At 32.3% G+C, this 25,537-nt stretch overlaps 1 protein-coding gene across 1 annotated transcript in view; it reads right to left on the bottom strand.

Annotated features, from left to right (window-relative positions):
* Mdga2 (MAM domain containing glycosylphosphatidylinositol anchor 2) overlaps positions 1-25,537 on the bottom strand; it is a 772,336-nt gene that overhangs the window by 39,600 nt on the left and 707,199 nt on the right. The window lies entirely within an intron of this gene.

Below are 25,537 nucleotides of genomic sequence, written 5' to 3' on the forward strand. Positions count from 1 at the left end.
AAAATAAAGCATAGAAAAGGAACATAAGCTGCACATATTGACATGGTTGGATTTTGGAAAAGTAATGTTGAAATTACATTTATTTTGAAGCAAACATAAGATAAAATTTAATTTTAAATCACATATTTTGAAAAGGGACACATAGATAAGTACTCAAGTAAAAAGAAATGCAGTGGCATGGTGAAGACTGATACCAAATTATACTATGTACAAAATTAATATGCCACAAGGAATGGTCACCTTCACCTTTATGTATATCTATAAATCCCTAATTAAGTAAAAGTATAAAGAATAGTAGGAAGACCAATAGAATAACCAAAGGGAAACAGGAAGAGAAAAAGGGGAACAGGAAGAGGAAGTACTGGAGACTGAAGTGGAACAAACTGTAATCCATGACTGTATGATTACATTAGGATGAATCTAAATATTATGTATAACTATAATGTATTAATAAAGACATTAAAAATTTAAAGGAAAAATGATACTGGTTAAATGGTTAGGGGAGTGTCAAGAGAAGGGGCAATTGTGAGATGGAAACAGAGTTTGGTGATTTTTCTTTTAGGTTAATGATAGATATACAAATCATGATTAAATTATTTTATTTAATTGCTTTTAAATTTTAATTTGTTATATATGACAACAGAATGCATTAAAATTCATAAAATATATAGAGAATAAAATTTTTCATATCTCTGGTTATACACAAAGTAGAGTCACATCCTTCATGTCTTCATACACATACTTATGGTAATAATGACCATCGCATTCCACTCTCTTCCCTACCCCTATTCTCCCTCCCTTCCATTTCCTCCACTTTTCTCCTTTGCCTTATCTAGAGTTCACTTAATCCTCCCATCCTCCCTACCCCCTGCAGCATATTATGAATCAGCATGGGTGAATCAGAGAAAACATTTGGCATTTGGTTTTGTAGGACTGGCTAATTTCACCTAGCATTATAGTCTCCAGCTCCACCCATTTACCTGCAAATGCCACGATTTTATTCTCTTTTAATACTGAGTAAGATTCCATTGTGTATACACCATGTTTTCTTTATCCATTCATATACTGAAGGACATCTAGGTTGGTTCCACAGCTTAGCCATTGTGAATTGTGCTGATAGAAACATTAATGTGGCTGTGTCCCTGTAGTATGCTGTTTTTAAGTCCTTTAGGTATAGAACGAGGAGAGGGATAGCTGGGTTAAATGGTGGTTCCATTCCCAGTTTTCCAAGTATTCTCCATACTTCTTTCCATATTGGCTACACCAATTTGCAGTCCCACTGGCAATGTATGAGTATTCCTTTTCCCCTACATCCTTCTCAACACTTATTGCTGTTTGTAATCTTGATAGCTACCATTCTGACTGGAGTGAGACGAAATCTTAGAGTAGTTTTGATTTACATTTCCCTAATTGCTAGAGATATTGAACATTTTTTCATATATTTGTTGATTGATTATATATCTTCTTCTGAGAAGTGTCTGTTCAGTTCCTTGGCCCATTTATTGATTGGGTTATTTGTTTTTTTGGTGTTAAAATTTTTGAATTCTTATATAGAGATTAGTGCCCTTTCTCATGTGCATGTGGTAAGAATTGTTCCCAATTAGTAGGCTTTTTATTCTCCTCATTGGTTGTTTCTTTTGCTGGGAAGAAGCTTTTTATATTCAATCCATCCCATTTATTGATTCTTGATATTAATTCTTGCACTATAAGAGTCTTATTCAGGAAGTTGGGGCCTAACCTGACATGATGGAGATTTGGGCCTACTTTTTCTTCTAATAGATGCAGTGTCTCTGGTTTAATTCCTAGGTTCTTGATCCACTTTGAGTTGAGTTGAGTTTTGTGCATATGATCATCTCAACAGATGTAGAAAAAGCATTTGACAAAATACAGCACCCATTCATGTTCAAAACACAAGAACAACTAGGGATAACAGGAACATGTCTCAACATTATAGAAGATATCTATGCTAAGCTCCACGCCAACATCATTCTAAATGGAGAAAAATTGAAAGTATTTGCTCTAAAACTCAAACAAGACAGGGATATCTTCTTTCACCACTTCTATTTAACATAGTTCTTGAAACATTGTCCAGAGCAAATAGAGGAAAGAAATTAAAGGGATACAGATAGGTAAAGAAGAATTCAAATTAGCACTATTTGCTGACAATATGATTCTATACCTAGAAGACGCCAAAAATTCCACCAGAAATCTTCTAGAACTAGTAAATGAATTCAGCAAAATACCAGGATACAAAATCAACACTCATAAATCAAAGGCATTTATATACATCAGTGATAAATCCTCTGAAAGGGAAACGAGAAGAAAACTACCCCATTTACAATAGCGTTAAAAAAAATAAAATAAAATACTTGGAAATCAACAAAAGAGGTGAAAGACCTCTGCAATGAAAACTACAGAATGCTAAAGAAGGAAATTAAAGAAGACCTTAGAAGATGGAAAGATCTATCTTGTTCTTGGATAGGCAGAATTAATATTGCCAAAATGACTATACTACCAAAAACACTGTACAGATTTAATGCAATTCCAATCGAAATCCCAATGACATTTCTCACAGAAATAGAAAAAGCAGTCATGGAATTCATCTTGAAAAATAAGAGACCCAGAATAGCTAAAGCAATCCTTTGCAAGAAGAGTGAAGCAGGTGGCATTACTATACCAGACCTTAAACTATACCACAGGGCAATAGTAACAAAAATAGCATGGTATTGGCATCAAGATAGACTTATAGACCAATGTTACAGAATAGAGGACACAGAGACTAATCCACATGATTACAGTTATCTTATATTTGACAAAGGTGCCAAAAATGTACATTGGAGAAAAGATAGCTTCCTCAACAAATGGTGCTGGTAAAATTGGAAATCCATATGCAATAAAATGAGATTATATTATTTTATATGTGCCTTAAATGTTACTCTTTTTAAAACAGAATTGAGGAATAAGAGTTATAGATGAGCAATTCTGAATTTTCCTAGAAAAATCTTTTTTTGGTGTTTCTGATTTTTTTTTTCTTTACTAATGTTTCTTACGTTTGGACATGCATAAGAGTCACTGGGTGACCTGTTACTAACCAAAATGCCAAGTGTCGACCAATGGAATTGTATTTCAATGATGCCTAAGCTACATATTGTGAAGCACAGCTTAGTCTTGCAAGATCATCTCATTACTACTAGTAGCGGCTTCTAACATTTCTACATTGATCAATTGTATGTTCAGATTAGGTAATTAATAATAAAAATAAACTATATATACCTTAGTCCTTATTCTGTACCAACTACTATGTTAATTTTTTCATACTTAACAATCCACCACTAATACCAGTAGGTAGGAATGTACAGTAGCTTTATTTTACAAATAAGAAAACTAAAAGCAGAGGGAAGGTAGGGTAACCCTAAACAACTGTAAGGCTATACAGCTGCAGATTACAGCTCTAAAACCTGTTATTCCCCAAATGACTTTTTCTGGGATACCAGTTTCCTTTGCAAAATATCCCCAATTTACTGCTCCCCTAGTTGTTTTTACCATAGCTATTATATATTTAGTTACAATACACTTACAATAGTTCTTTTCCCAAACAGCTAACTAGCCATATACAACTTCATATTAATTTTTATACTTATAGTATCTGGTCATTAACTTTATCATGATGTGTTTGGATTAAATTCTAGAATACAGTGTATATATGTAACCTGTCTCCCAGGAGTGTAGCCAGATTGCTAAGTTATTTTAGTGATAACTACATATAGTCACTGAATTTACTGGCAAATTCAGGCAAAGAATATAAAAGACATATTGGAGAAGGATATAAACCTAATTCCAAAGAAAGTACTTATCTTTCATAGATAATTGTGCATAATTAATAGTAGACACTGCAAAGTTTCTATCAGTTCTGGAAGCTAAAAATTCTATAAAATAATGTAAATAATTATTTCACTGTCTATAGATTTAAAAAAAATTTATATATGAGCTAAAGCCAAAGTGCTGATATTTCAAAAGATGGAGAAAAGCAGTTTAAACATTAATACATATAAAGAATAATTTGACTTTTTACTATTATCTAAAGATATGCAAGTTTAATCAAGGTATATTTTTCTGTGTTAATATAGGTTTAATACCACTCAATATTTGTATTACATCCTAAGGGAGAGACTGTAGGTATTCTGTTGTTATAATGAAATGTTCTACTCAAGTAGTTTTAGTTGGTGGATACATTGATGTTGTTACTTATTACAAACTCCAAAGTACATAACTTCATATGTGCATAAAAAAGGAATAAGTTTGATTTCAAGTCTTTAATTTAAAGCTGTAATGAAAGTATATACTTCAGTAGTTGGAGAAATAAGCAATTAAATACTTCATATTGTATATCAGTGAGCTGTGCAAAATGAAAAAATGGAAAACTAAATGCAATGTTTGCACATACACAAAAGAAAATGCAAAATCATTCTACTTCAATAATGTAAAACTGTAACATCCTCAAAAAATGTGGGATCTAAACCTAACTACACGTGACAGTCTCAGATCATACCTGTAAGCATGGTGATAGGAAAGCAAATATTAAAATATTTTTATATCAATTAAAATTCCATTTTTAAATTTCTCACAAGATATTTGTTCCTTTCATATAATTAGGGGATAAACTTAAAGCCCCCAAATTACAACCTAGGTGGCTTTTTATTAAAAGCTGTAATGTATTATTTTTATCACAGAGAATAAAAAAAAGGATATTGCTGAAAAATTCTCAGGAGGAAAAATCATACCGAATTTTCCCTTAATTTTACAAAAAAAAAAAAAAAAAAAAAAAAAAAAGCTTGTTAAAGCAAATTAAGCAAAAAGTTGACCAGAGACTTTGAAATGTCAAAGGGAAAACAGTTGCCATCTTTTCTTTTGGACTGTGGCTCTTTTCATCACTATCACAAAGTACATTGAAAAGTACTGCATTTGTGAGAACCTCAAAGAGAAAAGGGAAAAAACCAAGTGAATACAAGACATATATATCCATAATTATTCTCCTTATTTTAATATAACTCTATAAGAGAAATATTGATATTCCCCTTTTACAAGAAAATGCTATTCTTCTTTACCAGCCACATGACTAGGAAAAATTAAGGAAGGATATTAGATATTCAGGTATTATAGACCCTAAATCCTGTATTCTTATGACTATCACACAGAATATAAACTCTTAAAGATATGTTTATGAGTTATAATAAAATTCCCGTATAGTCACCAATAAAAGATAGATGACATAGATTTAAGATGGAGTATTGTGTTAATAACTCCTTTTGGGGGAAAGGAAATAATAAATTACATATCATTAATGGACTTTATTTCTATTTTAAATGAATTAAAACATATTTATCCATCTAATTACATACCTTTCTTCTTTCATTACCAAAAGTTGGAGTATTATCTTCTTCATAGTCCATTTAAATTCTTCTGAAGAGTTACTTTAATGCAATTATGGAAATATTTTGCTTCTCATATTTTGCTCAAGATTTTTATACCTTTAGAGAAGGCAGTGTCCTTTTAAGATATACAACTGTTTATTAGTTTTGATCTGTTATGTCTTTGGAAGCTTGCATTATCATACCTAAATTATAGTTAAGTAGCATTCCTTGAAAGTCAGCCTTAGGTTTTGACAGACTGATTTATGACTAGTCCCTCAAAAGATTGCCTTGATGTCTACTGAGAGAAAATTAGATGCTATCCCCCCAAACATATGAGGGCAATATGCCTTGCTTTTTGTTGTACTTCCATTGTCATAGATGTGATAGGTCACTGCCAAGTGCAAACAGTTGTCAGCTTGCATTGTATATCAGATTGCAATAAAAAAGCATTAGGATCTACATTTAACCCAAATTCCAAAGTGTAGTATGCTCCAGTATAAAAAAATGCAGCTAAGGTAATACAACTGACAAGTAATATTAACCCTTTTATAAGTCTAAACAGCTAGTTAGGTACATCCATTATTTGAAGAGAGTTCAAACCATAATTTTCTTGCTATTGAGATCTATAAATTGAAATGTAAAATATCCAGAATTCCTGATTCCAAAAGTGAAAGAATATAACATAAAATTACTGGGCAGTAGAGAGCTATATTAAGTAGTAATTAGAGAAGGTACCAATTTCATAACCACCTGTTTGCTTCTTCTAAGAAAAAATATTTTTATTTTTAAAATTAAATTTTATCTCATTTCTGATGACAGAAAATGAATTCTTGCTGATTCAATGTAAACTATATGTTTGAGATTTCAACCTAATAAACTCAGGTTTTAACCTCAATCACTCTGAGCACAAAGAAGTATCTAGAGAAGTGGGGGCAGCACAATGCCCAGCTGCAATGCATCTCAACCTGGTGGCATAAAGAGTGTTTATGATTTCAGATTCCTATTGATATTCTCTCAGACTTATCCAACTTTATCTAGTCTTCCTTGATCTATTCTAGCACTTAATGTTTGTTTATTGTGTTGTTGACACTGCCTGGCTCTTGGTGAGTAATTCATTTCAGTCCATGTCTTTCTTGGGCAAATCATAAGACCTTTAGGTCTAACAGCATTATCTCTGCCCTTTTTCAGATATTTGGTGGATCCTGTCTGCTTCCCTAGTACCACAGAGTTGTAAAGAACTGACCAGGTACCATTCCCTGAAAATCTGACTCTGTTTACCCTACTATGCTACTTGAGAACGCCCAGGTGCAGGCCAAAGCTCCAAGGCTCATCTTTAAATCATCCTAACCCTATAGGTTGGAAAGCAAGCCACCCCTTCCACCCTCACTCAAGAGGGAACTTGATGCCTTTCTCAGAGAATAGTTCTTGGACTCACTCTGTTGCTCTTCTCTTCCTTTTACTAACATATTTCCCTTTACCATGCCTGGGGACTCTGTGTTTGCACTAGGAATTTCATTCACTATTTTTATTCCTGACATACAGAATTTCAGAGCTCAACCTTTTTTTCTACCTCACTCATGTTCTGCTTACTTCCACCATCTTGACCTCCATTTGGCTAAAGCCTATACTTTGAAGGCTATGGTTTTTTGCTTGAATTTTATAAAATCTATTCAAAACTTATTTGCCTCTTGTTTTGTGCAGGTAGTTGTCTGTGGAAGATAAATCCGAAATCCTGGCCCATAAATCACAGCCTTCTCTGTTGTAATTTTAAATAACGAAGGAGAAGTTGATCAAGAGAACAATAATAAAAATATATATTTGTTAGCATTTCAAATTCCCAACAGCCTCTTGCAATCAAACATTTTAACTTACATAGTAAACTGTGGTCAAGTGCTGAGTATCTTGAAAATTATTCCCTGTAGTATTTCCTATCTACATTTCTTTTATCAATAATTACAATAATTTTCTTTTATCAATAATGACGTAAATTAGATATGCAGGCAGAAGATCTAGCAAATAACACTGGTAGATAAAAGAAATGCCTTGCAAATAAACATTATTTTAAAGAAAAAAAATAACTTAAGCATCATGCACACATAGCAGTTATCTGTGACAAACTAGTGTCATATCCTTGCTCAGTGCGCATAGGAGTGGAAATAATAGAAAGAGCCAGGTGTGGTGGTACATCCAGAGGCTGAGGCAGGAGGATCACAGGTTTCAAGCCAGCCTCAGCAACTTAGCTGAGGCAGTAAGCAATCTAGTGAAGCCTTGTCTCTAAATAAAAAATAAAATGGGCTGGGGATGTGGCTCAGTGGTTGTGCGTCCTTGGGTTCAATCCTCAGTAACAAGAACAAAAAAAAAAAAAGAAAGAAAGAAAGAAAAGACATAGAAAAAGTAGAAGAAAAATAGAACATAAAGCTCTCTAAATATGTAGAATATGTGACAATGTTAAAAATTCAGTTCCAGGAAAATGAAGAAAAATATTAGAATAGAACTTTGAACAAAAGGTGGCCCTTTAGCCTGTGAAAAAAGTCTTGCTTCTGTAATAACTAAAAGTTAAGTAAAAATGTTACTTATGGGCTTCGCATTCCTGTAAATGAGCCTAGCATTTTATTCTATAGTGTTTAGTACAAACTGTTAGGTGACCTAAAGTTACATTCCAAATGTGACAGTCTGAAGCATATTAGAAGAGCTGTATGGCCATAATTTATATATTTATAGTTAATATTTATTTAGTGATTACTATAAACTGGGATCTGTTAGGAGCGAGTTATTATTTAACCTAATTCTTATATTCTTATATTTTAACCCATTCTATTAAAATGTATAGATTTTTGTTTCTAAATATAAAAATTTCTATCAGAAGTAAAGTAATAAAAATAAGGAGAATAAGGTTAAAGATTACATCTTGGGAAGAATATAGAACAATGTTCAAATGAATTTTGTTATTCCTACATCTTCCTGTCTCTTCACATGACTATTTTTATGTCCTTTGTAAAATTTGAAATATATTTAAGAACCCTAAGATTAGATGTTATTATGGTTTGGATATTAGGTGTCCCCCAAAAGCTCAAGTGTGAGGCAATGCAGGACAGTTTAGAGGTGAACTGATTGGGCTGTGAGAGCCTTATTCCAATCTGTGAATTAATACTCTGATAGAGATTAACTGAGTGGTAATTGAAGGAAGGTAGGGTATGGCTGGAGGAGGTAGGTTATTGGGGGTGTAACTTTGAGATGTATATTTTTATCCCTACTGAGTGGAGTCTCTCTGTCTGTGCTTTCTGATTATCATGTCCCGAGCCACTTTCCTCTACCACATACTTCTGCCATAATGTTCTGCCTCATATCAGACTCATATCAGGCTGTCTATGGAATGAGACCTTTGAAACTATGAGTCCCAAAATAAATGTTTTCTCCTCTAAAATTGTTTTTGTCAGGTCTTTTGGTCATAGCATTAAAAAAAGCTGATTAAAACATTAGGAATGCTTGAGGAAACTTCTTTTTAAAAATTTAATTTGCAGAATACTTTTTGTCTTAAGTTATAGTAACATATTTTTCTGTTTTATGTAGTTAATGAGTAACAAATTTCAAGATAAATTATAATCATGATTATGCAGACTACATTTGTAACATTATTTAAATACGTGGCATGAGAGTTTTAGGCTTTTAATAAACAGGGCATATGAGGATGAATCTTCAATAAATTATCTTTATTTAGTTTAGAAAAGAACAGTTTCCTTTTGTGTAAAGAATAGGACATGTACACAATTTCAATAACTACAATTTCATCATCCAAAGCATTCTCTGATTATGGATATTTTCAATAATGAAACTTCAAGTTTCATTGTAAGCATACTATAATTATAGAAAACATTTTAAGACTTAAAAATGGAAAAAACAATTTTGAACTTTTGCAAGCTTTCTATCTAAACTTAAACAAGGAAATGTGTCATGGAGTAGAACAGAATGCAGGTGGCTCTGGCTCAGAATAACTGTACTTAGGTCATAAGCAGGCTAATATACCCCCACCTGTAGGAAGTCTCAAAATAGAAGTGATGATTGTATTAAAAAGGGCATCTGAGCTTCTTTGAAGAAATATAATGGAAAAAGTATGATTACAAAGAAATAGCAATCAAGCTAGAATGCAACTGGCATAGAAATAGATATAAACTAGTGAAACAGAATAAGGAACTCAAGCATACACAGCTAATATTTTACAAGGCCACCAAGAAGACACAATGGAGAAAAGATAATCTCTTCAGTTCACAGAGTTGAGCAAACTGGATTATGCAAAAAAAAAGAAGATACTGAGTAATTATATGATCTATTAAAACAATTCAAAAGTGATTAAGTCCAGACATAAGACTTGAACCCACGTCCTAAGAGGAAATAGGAGAAAAATTCTTTGGTATTGGTTTTGGCAAGGACTTTTTGGATGTCTCACAAAAATCACCAAGCTATATGAAAAACTGTGATTACATGAAACTAAAAATATTATGTCTAGCAAAGGGAACAATAAACAAAATGGAAAGGTTTGACAAAGACATTTGTAATCCATACATCAGACAAAAGGGTACATATGTAAATTATGTAAGAAATTCACATAACTCAATAGCTAAAATGAAAATAAGCCCAAATAATCCAACAAAAATGTGGCAAAAAATGTAGATTGAATAAATATTTCCCCAACAAATAAATAAAAGTAGACAAAGGTTTATGAAAAGGTGGTCAACATCACTAATCACCAGGGACATCCAAATCAAAACTACAGGAGCTATTATGTCACACCTGTTAGGATGGCTACTCTCCAAAACACAAGAGATAATGTTGGCAAGGATTTATAAAAATGTTGGCAAGGATTTAGAGAAAAGGAAATACTTCAGTGCTACTAGTGGGAATGCATATTGGTACAGCCACTGTGGAAAAACTATATGGAGGTTACTAAAGAAGCTAAAATAGATAATATGACCTAGAAATCTCTTTTCTGAGTATATACCAAAATGAAATAGAATCACTACCTGGTGACACCTGCATGCCCATGTTCATTGAAGCATTATTCATAATAAATGAGATATGGCAACAACCTAAGTCTCCATCAGTGATAAATAGATATAATGTATAATATGAGGACAATAATCAATAATCAATAATGTGTTGTATACTGGAAATTTGCTGGACACATAGATGTACTCATGCACACATAGTAACTATGTGAGATGATGAATATGTTAAGTTGCTAAACTATAATAATCATTTTACTATGCATATCAAAACATTATATTTTATTCCTTAAATATATATTTTACAAACACATTAAATGTATTAACAGTACATCCACCTTTTAATAAAGTTCTCCTTTACTTATGATGTGGTTGCATCTCAATAAACTCTTGTAAATTCAAATATTGTAAGTAAAAATCACATTTAACATAACCTAGCCTACCTAATGTTATATTTGGCAATGGAGAATACTATAGAAGATCAGCTATTATTTATTCTCATGGTCTCATGGCTTGGCTCCTTGCTGCATCCTATCATCATGAAAGAGTATCACATAGCACATTGCAAGCCCAGAAAATGGTAAAAGTCAACATTTTGTTTCTACTGAATGTATCTCTCTTTGGCACCATTGCAAAGTTGAAAAATCGTAAGCCAAAGCATTCTAAGACATGTTCTATTGGTCTGTATTAAATTTCTAGAAACAAATTTGACAGCTGTATTTCTTTAAACAATCATGTAAATACCTAAATAGATTGAGTTTATTTACTATTCTCTTTTATGATTTTTGTGCAAACGATACTGTCAGGCTCCTTTCAATTCACTGTAACCCCAGCTAGTAGGTTGCCTAAGTGATCACTTCTGTGTAACACATTTGGGCTTTATTCCACTACCAGACATCAGATAGGCTAATGTTTGAAGGATAAACTTGATTCATTTTACACAATTTATGGAACTGCAGTTTGGAATAATGTAAATTCTCAACTGAAGTATTTTTATTTACTAAGAAGTGTAAAAAATAGTTATCAACTTTTTTTAGGATTCATTATTACTTGAATTCATTATTACAAGTAAACAAGAGTTTACTTGTTATTTTAATGTAATCTTCCAAAAATTCATTGGGGTAATATTGTTATCCTTAGTTTTTCAATTGAGGAAACTGATTAACATTCTCAGGTCACATAATTGCTAATAAAGAGGTGATGCAGAAATGCAAAACTGGACAATTTCAAAGCCACCCTCTTAATTTTGACCATGACTCTTCATTTCCTACTTTTACATTTAATGTTTTGCTTTCATAGGTTTTCCTGAGCAAGATGAACTTTACTCACATTACCTTAGAAATATCATAATGAATTTTTCCACGTGGAAGACCTAATTATGTTTACATAGTAATGAGAGATAGTCAATGAAACAAATCTATTTTCAGGGTAATGTTAATCCTTATTATGGTTTGATATACCCCCAAAATCTCATGTGTGAGACAGTGCAAGAAGGGTTAGAGGTGAAATGATTGGGTTATAAGAGTGTTAACCTAGTCAGAGCATGAATTCCCTGATAGGAATTAACTGGGTGGTGACTATAGGCAGGTAGGAGGGGATAAAGGAGGTGGATCATTAGGAGACGGCCATATTGGGCTTTATAATTTGCCTCTGGAGAGTGAAACTCTGCTTCCTCGTGTCATATCCCCAGCTGCTTTCCTCTGCCACATACTTTCACCTTGAAGTTCTGTCTTACCTCAGGCCTCAAGGAATGGAGTCAGATGTCTATGAACTGGAATCTCTGAAACATGAGTCCCCAAATAAATTTTTCCTCCTTAAAATTGTACTCGTGAGGTCTTTTGGTCAAAGCAGCAAAAAGCTGACTAAAATGGTCCTTCAAAAAACTTTTGATTTTTTAAGACCTAAGAATTCAAGTGAATTCCAACTCTATTTTGTAATTTTTATACAGTTTGTTTCAAATCTGCAAATATTTTCTCTGTTTATGCTGAGTCTGTACTCATAACTGTTACATAAATTAGTGGGTGACAGGATATAACATATTGTCTCAGGATAGAATGTGTTTGATAATTGACATATCCCCTCAACCATGTGTTTATAACTTCCATTTGTTAAAACAATGTTGAAAACCACCCAAGAGACTATGTATAACAGTAAAAAAATACTCATTTTTAGAAAATTAGATGTTACTATGAAAGTAAAACTTGTGTCCAATCAAGTTTGGAAATAAAACAAGTAAAATCATTTTCTTCTCATGCTTGGATCAGCAGGTGAAAGGACACCTCAACCTAAAATTTAATTTGTTTTAGACTAACCTTGATAAATTGGAATAAAGCAGCTCCTCCAGCATCCTTTTTCATAAATTAGATTTTCCATTAAGTACAAATGGATGAGTAGTTAGATTTTGAGTATTTACGGTTTTTAGTTTTGATTAATCTTGATCTCTCTGATATAATATATGTTAATTTCATATAGAGCACTAATCTCCAGGATATATAAAGAACTCAAAAAACTTCACACCAAAAAAAAAAAAAACCCACAAATAACCCAATCAATAAATGAGCTTAGGAGCTGAATAGACACTTCTCAGAAGAAGATATGCAATCAGTCAACAAATGTATGAACACATGTTCAACATCTCTAGTAGCTAGAAAAATGAAAATCAAAACTACTCTAAAATTTCATCTCACACCAATCAGGATGGCAGTTATCAAGAATACAAACAATAGTAAGTGTTGGCGAGGATGTGGGGGGAAAGGCACACTCATACATTGCTAGTGGGACTGAAAATTGGTGCAACCAATCTAGAAAGTAGTATGGAGATTCTTTAGAAAACTTGGAATGGAACCACCAACCACCATTTGACCCAGCTATCCCACTCCTCTGAGGTCTACTATACCCAAAGGAATTAAAAACAGCATGCTACAGGGACATAGCCACTTCAATGTTTATAGCTGTACAATTCACAATAGCTAAACTGTGGAACCAAAGTAGATGCCCTTCAATAGATAAACGGATAAAGAAATCATGGTATATACACACAATGGAATATTACTCAGCATTAAAAGAGAATAAAATTATGGTTTTTGCAGGTAAATGGATGGAGTTGGAGACTATAATGCTAAGTGAAGTAAGCTGATCCCCAAAAAACAAGGGCAGAATTTTCTCTCTGATAAGTGGGTGCTGATCCATGAGGAGGAAGGGTGGTAGGAAGAATGGAGGAACTTTGGTTGGTCCAAAGGGAGGGATGGAAGGGGAGGGGGCAGGGGGGTAGGAAAGATGGTAGATTAGGTTCATATATGACTGTACATGTGGTATAACTTTACATTGTGTACAACCAGAGAAATGAAAAGCTGTGTTCCATTTTTGTACAAAGAATCAAAAAGCTTTCTGCTGTTATGTACAACTGAACAGAATTAATAAAATATAAATTAATTTTTTTAATTTTAAAATTTTTAAAGGATTTACTTTTAATTTTGATGTTGACTTTTATGAATAGATAACTATACTTCTTTATATCTCTAAGATTTGTTACTATTGCTATTTTTTATTTATTGCTAGCAGTCTTCTATTTTGATGCTATAAATGTCATCTGTCTCTTCCATATCTCATTGATAACTTCCGTTTTACTAAACTTCTTGTTTCTGGTGAACTATGATTATCAACCATCCTGCATATTGCCACTAAAATAATTTAAGATCATTCTTATCCTCAAATTATTTGAGTGGTTACTTTTTTGTAATATTTTGTATTATAAAGGCCAACATTATCGAATACCCACTGTTACTTTAATGAATAATGCACTTTAAGTTCATAAAAATCTATAATGTCACTACAGATATAGTCTAGATTTGCAAGCTATTTTAACTTGATATTACTTAAATAGATTTCCATTTGTGCAATCAATGTGGCACTTACAGGGAGTAATCTCAGTATACTTTCACTGATTTTATATAGCAGAGCACACTGATTTGCAAATTTAAATACATTGATTTATTGATTTATTATAGTTTAATTCAATTATTAACAGTGCTTAAAATTAATAATCAGTGTTCAAAACTACAGACTTAGGAAAAAAATTTTAAAAGCTGTTCCAATGAATAGGGATTAGCATCATTTATGGCATTTTAAATTTAAAATGTCAATAATTTTTCCTTTCATGGACATCATCCTACATTTACTGACACATTTATATATTCATTCAAAATCATCCAACTTGGGTTGGCATGATGAACAAAAATAATGCAAAACTCAGCAGAGTAAATTTTTTGTATTATATCAGTATTAAAAAAATTAGGAATGAAATGAAGAAGAGACAAGAATGTGAGAATATTAGGTAAACATATTCAAGCAAAGTTTAATATAATTTTAAAATCTATATAATTTTTAATCTTAAAAAATAAAATTTTAAATCACCTGAAATATAAAATATTATTTTTAGTGACTTGCATGGTCAATGAGATACAACAACTTTTTTTCTTAATGAATGTAAAGAATTATGCAGCCAATCTATTCCCAGTTTTCTTTCTCTAGTAAAAAAAAAAAACAATTTTAGTGGTGTTACTTTCCTGAGCATCCTTTTAAATTTAGTGTGGTAACATAACCAAGCTGCTTCTGGGAAGGCTAGCACAGAATGCCTAAACAAATGGGAAGGGTTTCTTTTCAAAGAGTTTACTTTTTATGCTCTGTTTTTACTCTTGATTCTGGCCTGGGGCTATTTTAGAACCTAAGATAGCCTCAAGAATTAAAGTCAAGCACACAATAAATAAAAAATTTAAAAATTAAAAAGCTGTAACCTCAGGTACTTGATAATACAGTATAGCACCATGTCAACAGTGAACCCCTATTATCTAAGCTGGTTTTATGTGAAAAAGAAATAAACATCAATTTTATTGAAGCTTCTGTTATTTTGTTCTTTTCAGTTTTATATACCCATATATAATTTTAAGTGATGAATAGTAATATTAATAAGTGGTTATTGAGTTTAATCTATATAAACTATAAATTTTTCTACAAATTTTAATAAATTACATCGTGGTTTTGTTAACATTTTCTATCAGCTTTTTAAATATTATTTTCTATCAGTTTACAAATCACAATTCAAGATACATCAAAGTAAAAATAATACTGAGTCTGTTTCACTTATCAATTGCACAGAAATACTGTGTAACAACCAACTAGAAACTCTTGCTGGTACACAGTAACAAGCGTATACTTCTTTTTGTGCATATGAAAATTGTCTGAGGCTCAGCTAATCAAAGCTAAGTTTGATTGGCTTTCTTTTTAGTAAAGGATATTCAGGTTGGGCCCACATAGCTCTCATTCCTCTTGGACCACCAAGCTACCTAAGATATGTTCTTCTCATCGTTAAGGCCAGATGGTCCAGAGAGGTCAGCAGAATTATGCAAGGCCTCTTATTGGTTATACTCAGAACTAGCAGCTATTGTTTTTACAGATACTCTTTTGCTAAAAGCAAATCACATGACTGATCTTAACATCAGTGAGAGGGGATATATTCCTTCCATAGAGATCAAAAGTAAGGAGAAACAAATCTTAGATGAACAATAATCTAAGATTCTAGCAGAACTTTGAGTGTATCACATATTTCTAACCACAAATTTTATTTTTAAACAGACTGTATCAAAACATATAAGTCCTTGGTACCTAGCCTAAAGGTAGATGATATGGTCATATAAAGTCATATTTTAAAATAATTTTCATATATCATAATTTAAAGCAACATTTTAAGATATCATCATCTGCTTTACATTAAAATTGCTACCAACTATAAATACTTAGCAAGATACATTTCTATCTTATAACATGAGACAAATTCCAATTTTTGGAAAGGGGCAATTGCAGAAATCATTCCCAACACTTTAGTATTAACTACTGGAACTAATTTATCAGCAATTTCTTGTTTAAAGAAATTAAATAAATTTTCCCACAAAATGGCCAAAAAAATTGATAATTGAGGCAACTATGATGACAATTTGTTGTGATCCTCATATCTATATTCAATTTCCAGAAAAAACTTTAATCATCAAACTGTTCTCAAAATATTATTTTAGAAAATTAATTGAAATATAACATCTAATGCAAAGTATATGTTCAGCTCATTTGATATTTTGAATAGCAAATATTCATACGATTCTGTTTTAATGGAAAACACTGCACAACATCATTTATTGACTAATTGAAAACTATCTATTGGTGACTTATTTTTTAAGCAAATTATCAGTCTTTGTTCTTTATAGGGTTTAAAGTCTAATATACTACCTGCCTCATTGAATTGTGGTGAAGATTAAAAGATTGAATACATATGAGGCACTTAAAAATATTGAACACAGGGCTGGCATTATGACTCAGTGGCGGAGTGCTTGTCTCACATGTGTGGTTCAATCCTTGGCAGCACATGAAAATGAATAAATAAAATAAAGGTATTGTGTCCAACTACAACTAAAGAAGGATATTTTAAAAAATGTTTAACACAAAGTAGGCATTATATAAGTCTTATGTCATACAGTAATAATATCTTCTTTCCCTATTACTATTATGACCACTATTATTGAGTGGCTATTGGTATGTGTTTGGAAAGGATGCAGTGAGAGATTAGTATAATTATCACTTAAGTATAAATTGAGAATGTATAACAAATAATATGGGGATTTTGGTAGGGAAGACCAATATGAGTGGTGGGAATATGAGGTTAAAGGACTAATTCTATAAAATAGATCCACTGTGCTGACCCTCACATGCTTTTTTTTTTTTTTTCTAAGAAGCAATTTACCTGCCCCTGTCTGGCTTAAGTGCTTGGATAGGTCACATTCCTCAGCAAACTACCTTTTATCTGCAGGAGAAATGCAGGTCAGATATAATTTCAATAAGAGGAACTCAAGTTACCATGAAGTGGAAGATTTTGTGACCTTTTTAAAAGAACAGATCCTGGAACATAGAGAGATAAGGATAATTCCTTCTGACCATAAAATTCTGTAAGAATTTATGGTTAAGTATCCAATTAGAAACGGTAAATATGGGCCACAGTGACCTAGAGTTTTCATGACAGTGAGGACTTGAAAGTCTGATGGCCTCCTACTGTCAGTCAAAAATTGAGAGGTGGACCTGGGTGGGAATCTGGAAATTTTTCTGGGATCCCCAATAAAACTGGAGTGCAGGAGAGGCACCCTGTCCCTCTCCTCTCTGAAAGGACCCAGTCTCTCCCTTGAGAGTGTTCCCCTTACCCTTTCCTATCCCTTCTAATAAAATCATGCCTGTTGCTTTGACATGTCTGAAATCTTTCTGACTTGTTCACAAGAACCAGGGTTTGAAAGAGACAGGGGTCTTCTGACTGTCTCAGTTTCCTGGAAGGTCCTACCCCTATAACAATGTGACCTAGCATGGGGTATTTTAATCATCTGGAAATATCTCTATAAATTAGATAAATTACCAAAAGAAATGATGGCTTGATCCTAAAATAAAAGCATGTAAATATCTGAGAAGTTTTAGATATTTGAGTGTATTAGTTTTTCCATGAGAGCCCCAAATTTAGAGATCATAAGGTAGAAAATTCAAATGTATAAAATATTTAAAACTATGCACAATAAAAATAGGATAAATTTGCAAAGACTATTTTGAATATGCAATAGAATTATTTATATATATGTATGTGTACATAGTTTATATCACCAATAAGAAAAAAAACCAGCCATTAAAAATGTAATGACCCATTACTGAAAACAATTTTCAGGAGGGCAGGAGTTTATTTAGAAAGAGACTCTGTTAATTTCTCTGGAGAGAAATCTAACTTGATGATATTGGTGGAGATGGATAAAAGTGGAATTGTTTGAGGGATATTCAAGAGATTAAATAGTTAGGAAGATGAATTGGATATGAGGAGTGAAACAGAAGGTGTATCAAGAACCATTCCCAGTTTCTTTCTGGCTTGAGAAATGGGACCCATGATGGCCATGGAGTATAGTTTTTAACACTGGAGCAGAGAAACAGGATTGAGACAGAATACATTGAGATTGAGAGATATTAGCCTTGAGAAGCCACTGAGGCATCCAAGTACAGACTTTTCAAATGGGTGGGTCTACATAATACTAAAACCTTTATACCTCATTTATTCACAAGTTTCATTGGTATTTTACAAATGAATGAAGCAAATGGAATACAAAGTAATGACAGCCATATGTACTGGCTCCTTTAAAAATAAATGGGGAGACTTGGTGGGGTAGACATTAAAAATAAATACTAATAGGATAGTCCTGCAAGAGTGGTGGTGGTGGTGGGGGATTAGGTAGTGAGCCTCTGCAGAAGAATAAAGCATTCCATCAAAGTCAGACAACTGATTAAGAACAAAGTGTGTCAGTTATTTTAATTAGACAGATGGAATCAACAAAGTATTGGAAAAGGAAAAGAAACTCAGGATAAGCAAAGATAAGATTTAATCGTACATAATTCAGTTCTCAATAAAAAGGAAATCTTACAGGCTTTTTATTGTCTCTAAATCTAACATGAGAGACACCAGAAGACAAAGAGATTGATCACTGTACACAAACACACATACACACACACATAAAATATGAGATACATATATACAATTGATGAAAACTGATTAAATTCTGGATTATACCTATGTCAATGTCTTTGTTCTGACAATGTGTTGTATTTGTGCAGGATTTTGGTGTAGGGTGGTGGAGAAATTCACAGAAATTCCTTGTACATTTCTCTGTAACCTCCTGTGAGTATATAATTATTTCAAAAATAAAAGTTTTAAAAAACTGTTAAAAACTTTATATTGAGAAGGCTTGTAAGTTACTAAATAGGATAAAGGAGAGCAGGAAAAAACACATATACACAAATAAGTACATAAGCTTGTTATATTAAAATTGAAGAATTTCAAAGAAAAAAAATATCCAAGTTTCTAGCAAGCAAGAGTTATTTAACAACAAAGGATGGAAATCTAGATTGGCATTATACTTCTCAAAACCATCAGTGTGAGCCAAAAAATTTAAAAATATTTTCAAACAATAACAGAAGAAAATCAGGACTAAAATAAATGTCCAGCTTAAATGTCATGCATGCATTTGTTTGTTTATTTAGCAAACATTAATTACACAACCACTATGTGACAAAGGTACTTCTTGACATTGAGACTAGTACAGGGAAAAGAACAGACCAAAATCCCTTATTTAATGTTTCTATTGTAAATACAACTTCATTAATCTAAATCTCCTCACATATCCTGGCCACTATGGACAAACTTGCTCAGATGCATTCCTTTGGCTTAATGACTCAGGCTCACTACTGGAGTTACAGATGGTGAGCTGAGACTGGAGCCATTGTGACATGGCAGTCGAATGAAGAGCTATGGCCTAAGTTTGGAGTAAGCTTGAAAGGACAAATGTGTGGTGCGTATGGGGATCCCAATCATTCCTCTTCATGAACTATGTTGTTGGGAAAGTGAAGGACTTTTAAGCAATAACTTCAAAAGGTATATACAGATGCCTCTAAGTCTCAATTGAGGTGTCACTGAGCAAGCCCTCACTGTCTTGCACTCTCTTTCCAGGACATACAATCATGACATTACTCATATTCACTTTTCCCTTACTTTACAAGAAAAAAATTCACGTAAAATATATGCAAATACAGAACAATATAATGTCTTCATAGTAATGTGTCTTTTTCAAAATTAATTTTAGTTCATTTTTGTCTAATGTTAGAGTCTTAATATTTAATTCAGATTACTACATTTTCCACTTAATATTTAACTCAGAATACTACATTTTTTATCCACATAAGTGATAATTCATGGAATGTTATTTACCTTATGTCAACATTAATTGACTACAAATTACTTACTAATTGCTTCCTATATGTCAGGCAGTTCTAGACCAAGGTATATATGATATCCTTCATTCATATACTTGGAATCCTTAGCAAAAATTCTGCAATATTGACAATAATATTAAAAGTGACATGTCCCACTCTCACAAATTAACATGGTTGAAGGAAACAGCACCAAACAAAAAAAAAAATGAAAATCAAATTCATGCCAAGTCAGAGAGTGATAAGTAATATGAACACAAATCAGAAAAGTTGGATGAGAAAATTCTGGTGGAAACAAAGATTCCTTGTTGTTTTCAATACACTTCCTTGGCATTTAAGTTGGATTGTGCTGTAGTAGAATATGACCCCGTGTGAACCTTTCCAGACTTGTAAGGATGTGAAGTACTTTTTCATGTTCTTTTCTTTTATTCCAAGTGTGCTTTTTTTTTCAATATTTATTAAGATACCTGATAGTGTTTGAAGCTGAAATAAAGCTCACATACTTCTAGCATCTCTTCAAAACATAAATGCATTATTTAACAAGATTGGTCAAATGAAGATTTAGGACAGAAAGGTATATAACTGAGTTGAAATATCCTACAAGCAATAGGAACCAGGATAGTTGAAAACTAATTTCTAAGTCTCGGCTCCTCAACAAATTTTAGAGCTACAATTTTCTCACCAGTATTATAAGGAAAGTTTTTAAAACCTTCCTTTGTAGTGCTAAATTGGTGAGTACTTGAACACTGTGGAATAACTAATTCTGTAGATGCAATGAAGTATTAACAGGACATCATAATCCATTATTAGTCTTCCCATTCTATTTGTAGTGGATCTACTGGAATGTTTACTATAAGCACTTGCAGGTTAAGAATAACATGGTAAAGGAAAAAAAAAAAAAAACTAAACCTTGGAAGTACAGAAGTATCTCAATTTGAAAATTGATTTAAAGCCATGGAAAAAATTTACGCTGCAGCAGTAGATAAGATAATAAAATAATTATTTATGTATTTATCAATAAAATAAACTTGATATGTTTTCATATTTCCTCAGATCTCTCTCTCTCTCTCTCTCTCTCTCTCTCTCTCTCTCTTTTTTGATATCTGGGGTGCTTAACCACTGAGCCACATCCCTAGATCTTTTTTAAATATTTTATTTATAGACAGTGTCTCACTGAGTTGCTTAGGGCCTGATTAGTTGCTTAGAGCTTTGCTAAATTGCTGAGGTTGAGTTTGAACTTGCAATCCTTCTGTCTCAGCCTCCCAAGCCACTGGGATTACAGGCATGCATCACTGTTCCCAGCTTGATTTTTAAAATAAATTAAACTTCACAAATATGTAGAACTCCCAATCTATGTCTTCATTGGTGTATTTTCTTTCTTACTCAATATGTGGAGGAATTAGGTTCAATGTACATTTTAATCTTTTCTCAAATATGGCTTTACACTTTTTCAGTATCTGCTTTCATACATAGAAATTATACTTTCTGAGGGGAAAAAAAAAGCCTGTCTCCTTTCTCCAAAACATTTGGTTTTTGCTATGTTCAGAGGAATATTTCTACAACTGAGGTGTTTGATTTTTTTGTCCAAGCAATCTCACCAAGTGGACATGGCATTGTATGGTGTAAATGTGCATAATACAAGGGCTACACCAAGAATTTTTCTCACTATCTATTTTTAGTGCTTCACATATAGTCATGATATTCTCATACTTTCAACTAATAATGACTAAGAATCTGTTTTATGGTCAAGGTAATGCTATATAGCATTTTATGATAGAGAAAATAATGCATTTTCTAAAGATTTACACTACTTGGCATGCCAATACTTCATTTGCTACAGTCTCTAAGCAGGAGGAGAGTATGCTAGTTTAATATCCAGATTGCTCAGTGTTTCTCTTTTGGGCTATGCAATCTAGTTTCCCTTTTTGAATAGATTTCACCAGAAAAGAAATGGTTTATATTAAGAAATACGCTCTTTTGGGCCAGGGTTATGCCTCAGTGGTAGAGCACTTGCCTAGCATGCATGAGGCACTGGGTACAATCCCTGGCACCACATATAAGTAAACAAATAAATAAAGGTATTGTTTCCATCTTCAACTAAAAAAATGAATAAATACACTCTTTTAATTTTAGTGTTATGGCATAATCAGCCTACTATAACTTTTTAGATAAAATTACAGTTGGTTATATGCTTTGACGTTTTGCTGCAATATATTTTCTGTTGATATTTCAAAATGTTTATTTTCTGATCTTAATGGTCCCTATACTTGACCAGACGGAATTTAATTGTTTCCAAAGAAAGCATTCAACCTCCTAATCTCCATTAGAGAGCCACTGTGTCAGATAACCAATATAATTTATGTATTTTCCCAACAAAACTTAATGGAACATATTGATAGCTAAGTATATTGCCTGGCATATTATTTGTGATATATGGCATATTGGAATGTTAATTTCACTCTGCCACAAAAAAATCTCTACTTCATCTTGGGTTTTGTTTTTGCCTATTAACTAAGCATTAATTAATTATTTACTATATGACAGCCTGATTTGCAAATGACAGTTTTTTTGAGGATGAAATGAAATTAAATACCTTTATATATAACAATTTCTTTTATATGCTCATTTATTTAGAATTTTCAAACTCATTATTTAAAATTTGAAAATAATTATACAATGGTTATGAAGTTATAATGAAATTATTTAAATTTGATCATTCCATAATGTATGTACCAAAACATCACATTATACCCCTAAATAAATACAATTATGATTTTTCAATTAAAAAGAAAATAAAACTAAAAGTAATAATAATTTATATCAACTTAGAAGGAAAAAGATTTTAAACAATGTTGAGTCTAATAGGATTAATTTGTTGATGCTTGTTTTAATGTGTGTATTTATTCAAGAAAGGATGATTTATTTAAAGAAGTAAAATTTTCTTGGAAATATTTTGTTATGAAATTGAAGTTAGCATGAATTATTATCTACACTAGCATCACTAAAATGCTAATTACAAAAACTGGGCCAGATCTACAAAAGAATATACAGGTACACAGAGCTATAGTAAGAATAAGTACTTTTTTGAATTTAATACAATTCACAGCTGAGGAATCTAAAAGAAGTATTCATGAGTATATAATTAGACTAAGAATATTTGATAAAATGTAGACAAGCATCATTTATTTAGTTTAAATTTGCTTTTTTTTTTTTTTTTTTTTTTGCTTTCCTCAGATTTGTTGTAGTAGTTTGATTTTGTTTTCCTTGTTTGCTTTGTGGAGCTGGAGAGTGAGAGCAAAGCCAGGGTCTCCCAGGCTTAGCAAGTGCCTTACACTGAGTAACATTCAGAGCCTTCAGATCCTTTTGATGTCTCTAATACACAAACAACCATCCTTCAGTATTCACATCTTTTAAAGATGTAGAAGTACATTATTAGTGAAAAACTTGTATAGTTCTGAAATAAGTTGTTAATCTCATAAGATGAAAATTGACAAGAAACTCTGGACTCAGGTGAGTTCTGCTTTGGTATATCTAACTTCAGTGTCTCAGTGTAACTTATTTCTTAGAGAATTCACATTTGCATCTTTGGGAGGCTATAGGACATTTTCTGAAGTTCTATTACCAGGGAGGTCTCTCTGCAACCACTAGAAATCTCCCTGCAGCTATGAGAAGAAATGTGGAAGTCATATTAAGACAAAAGTAATGTCCCCTGAGCGACAGCCCTACCGCAAACAGACAACCAAGCACGTTTAATATCCCAGAAGACTCTTTTCTATCCTTATTTATCTTTCATCACATTTTATTTTTTTTAATATATATTTTTTTAGTTATAGAGGGGCACAACATCTTTATTTTGTTTTTTGTGGTGCTGAGGATAGAACCCAGTGCCTCATACATGCTAGGTGAGCGCTCTCACTCTGAGCCACAATCCCAGTCCACATTTCATTTTTGTAATGCTATTATCTATGAGTTTCTATAACAGAGTCCTTAATGTAGATGAAAAACCCAAGATTTCACTTTCCCTAGTTTCACTTTATACACAAGAATACTAGTATGAACAGAAAATATTCAAAAAGAAATTCCCAATGGTCTAATCTCAAGATCAGAAAAAGCTACTTTCAAGCTGATGAAACTTCTTGAAATTCACATCAGAATACTAGGTAATAATGTTAAAACTGTGTTTCTTTCTTTCTTTTTTTTTTCAGTTGTTGAATGTACTCTTTGTATTTCCAGATTTCCTAAGAGTCAAGAATTACACAATGGTCATGGAAAATATGCACAACTGTATAGGTAAAATTGTTGAAGGTTTAAAAATAGCAGTGTGTTAACATTAATAAAATCAATGAAATTTTCTTAAATTATGAGGATAGCACATTAAGGTCATTATATTAAAGGGGCATCAATAATTGATTAATATGCTGGGGATGGTAGTACATCCTGTAATCCCAGTGATTTTGGAGGTTGAGGCAAGAGAATCACAAGTTTGAGGCCATCCTCAACAATTTAGCAAGGACCTAAGCAACTTTTCAAGACGCTGTCTCAAAATAAAAACAATTTAAAAAGGGGCAGGGGTTGTGGCTTAGTGGTTAACAGCACTTGGATTCAGTCCCTGGTACCAAAAGAAAAATAATATTGATTAATATTATATGATTAATATTGATATTATAGATTGAGCATAAAAATTATACACTTAGATACTGCATCATAAAGTAAGTAGGTAGAAAGAGAAGTGGTCCATAAAACAATGAAATTTTTCCTGCTTTTGAGAATATCTCATTCATCTGCAGATCACTTTATACTCCCAATGACAGCCTACATTTAATTATCTTACAATGAGATCGGTCTTTCTTCAAAATAATAATAAAAACAATGTGTATAGTGAATTGTTTACTCTGTGCTCATAAATTTATAATCCTCTAGATATTTAAAAAATAAAATAATTATTTGAGCCAACATTTTTCTGTCATTTTGTCAGTAAACACAGAGGTATATAATAAACACTGAATGAATCTGGATGTTGACATAAAAATTGGGCCTTGTTATAGTCATGAATTATAAAAGTTCTCATGCTTCCTTTTAGTAAAACCATCAATGATGAAAACTCTATGCATAAGTTTTAAGATCCAGGGAGATTCCACTATTCTATCTTTGATGAGCGTTACAGCTATACACCATTTACTTGTTATTTATTAGCTAGAAATTTGCTCGTTATAACAGTCTAACAATAAGCTAACTTGTTTTAATGCAACTCAAAGAAATAACAAAACTTTCTTTGGATAACCATAATATTCCCACAGT

The sequence above is a fragment of the Urocitellus parryii genome, chromosome 6 (assembly GCF_045843805.1).
Source record: "Urocitellus parryii isolate mUroPar1 chromosome 6, mUroPar1.hap1, whole genome shotgun sequence".
NCBI classification, from domain to species: domain Eukaryota; kingdom Metazoa; phylum Chordata; class Mammalia; order Rodentia; family Sciuridae; genus Urocitellus; species Urocitellus parryii.